A 2,470-nucleotide genomic window follows, 5' to 3' on the forward strand; every position below is an offset into this window, starting at 1 on the left:
TTTTAAATGAAATATGCTTCAGTATTTGGAAATGTTCTTTACATTATTTTTAAAATTCTTGTTTTTTTTCCTCTTGCTAGTCCATGCACCTCTGTGCATCACATCACCATTGTTTTTTTGTATTTACACACATAAGTTAACCAAAAAACCGAATTGTATTGTTTGAAGGCAGACCAAATTATCACTTAAGTGTAACATTTAACATCATAATTGCACCATTAGTCTTGTGCTCGGGGGTATGATGCACATTAGAGCTAACTTAACTCAGGTGTTCCGAAGTTCTACCACATACATAGGTTTACAGTGCAGCCATATTAAATTTCAAGTTAACTCTTTTAAGTTGTTTTTCAAAGCAGACAGATGTGTCACATGAAACATGAAAGAAGTCGCTTCGGACCATATAATAAAAAAGAAAGACAGTCTAATGGTTGTCACGCCAGTTCTACCTCGATAAATTGACAAGCATGTATCCTCTAATTTGATGCACACAGTCGAGCAGGACTACGCCTCTGAGTGCAAATTTAGAATTTATAATTAGGGGTTTGTGGGAAATGGAGGGGTCAGAATAGTGTGGATGACATTCTCTCCGTTGTCACAGGACCAGGAAAAACAAGAGTCACAAGTTTTGGCACACATGTATTTAATTAGGCTTTTCATGTGTAAAATTGTTTTTTTTTTTTCTTTTCTCAAAAACAAATTAAGTAACAGCTGACCACTGCATTGAACTTGTGATTATGTATATATTTTTTGTTACTTTAGAAATTTAGACTCTCGATAATTAATGTCAAATGTAATTTCTACACATGTGAAGCACAAAAGTCAATGATTAATTTCATTCATTTGTTTAAACTCCTTACATCAGAATCAGAGTTTCTTTGCCTTCAAAGTTCACACATGTAATGTATTTATCTTGGTATGCCAAAGTCTAATATAAATGTTTTTAATAATCAGGAGTCAATGGTAGCCACATTGTGCATTACTGTTTATACCCTTCTGGCATCAGTTTCAATGGGCAGGAAATTCCATTACAAATCTTTTAATGTCTCCAAAGGACAGTGGAAGGCAGCACAATGCTCGCCGCTGGTGTTGTCACTGTCACAGGATGTACAGTCAGAAGAAAAGGCTTGATACTGATGGGAGAAATGTTCCATGTGGTTAAAACCCAGCTAAAACCAAAACCACACAGTGTGACATTTGACAAAGTTGAAATTTGGGCTAAAAACGGAAAAGGAAAACCAAAGTGAAGTAAAAATGAAGAAGCATCTTGTCTCACATATATGCCATTTTTATTTTGTAGTACCAAAAATGAAGTTCAAACAGGTTTTTTTTTTTCTTTTTTTCTGTGACCAGTTTACAACTGTTTTCTGTTTTAAAAAGTGGATGTGGTCAAAACACATAACAAATGCTCCCCTTTACTGTTTTTTTCTTCAAACATTTCTGTTTCTTACTTTAAAATGCATCCCAAAAATGATATTATACTGTCTACTGTGCTGTAACTTTACACATGTATCTGTAGGGGGGCCCTGTGAAGATTTTGCGGAAGTTCTAGCTTGAGCTTCCCGTGGAGGATGTAGTGTCGCGGCTGTGGCACAGAGTAGGAAAGCTGTAAAAGGTTTGGCTCCTGTTCTGAATACCCATGTGTCGACACAGGTGGTCTGGGTAGTGGCTTGGATGGCAGCTCTGGCACCATCTGTGTGCATGGGTGAATGGGGCTTGTGAGTGCAAAGTGCTATGGGATATATTGGAAGTAAAAAATAAGTGCTATATATGTATTTGCGTTTACTTCTCCTGCAGCAAGTACAATGTGAAATATGAAAATACAAAGCTAGTGTGCAACGCTTGTAAATTTTAGTCCTTTTTGTTTTTCTTTGATTCTTCCATCAACCCACTAATGCAGAAATGTCAGGAGTCAGAGCTCCGTCTCCCCCTCTGGTCTCAGGCGGGAGCTGTCTCTAGAATACTGAAACACTACATCTCCCAGCAACCCCAGCTCATCCACAAATGCCGCTCAGCTGACTCTCATTGCCAATCACCTACAGGACACTTGAGCACCTCACAGAGCCTCACTCAGTGCCAAGTATTGTTTGTTCCACTCAGCCTGCATACCGAGCTTTTCATCCTCCTGTTCACCTGATCCTGCTTCATCTTTGATTCTGCTTGCTTGCCGCCTGCCCCGACCTTTGCCTGGACCCTGACCACTCTGGTTGCTCTCTGATGCTCTCATGGTCAGTTTTGACCTTTGCCTGCCTGACTCTGATTTAGCTTTTTGGACTTTTAGTCCTAATACTTGGAAGCCCCAAATCGTGTTGAATATTGAATTGGATTTACATCTTGATGTTAGCAGACATTTAGATGAATAATTTCTATAAATAATATAGTATTTCTGTCAAAAAAGTAGAACTAATAGAACTAATTACCGTATTTTCCAGACTATAAGTCGCGCTTTTTTCATAAATTTTCCAATGGTGCG

Source organism: Oryzias melastigma, linkage group LG16 (genome assembly GCF_002922805.2).
Source record: "Oryzias melastigma strain HK-1 linkage group LG16, ASM292280v2, whole genome shotgun sequence".
Lineage (NCBI taxonomy): Eukaryota > Metazoa > Chordata > Actinopteri > Beloniformes > Adrianichthyidae > Oryzias > Oryzias melastigma.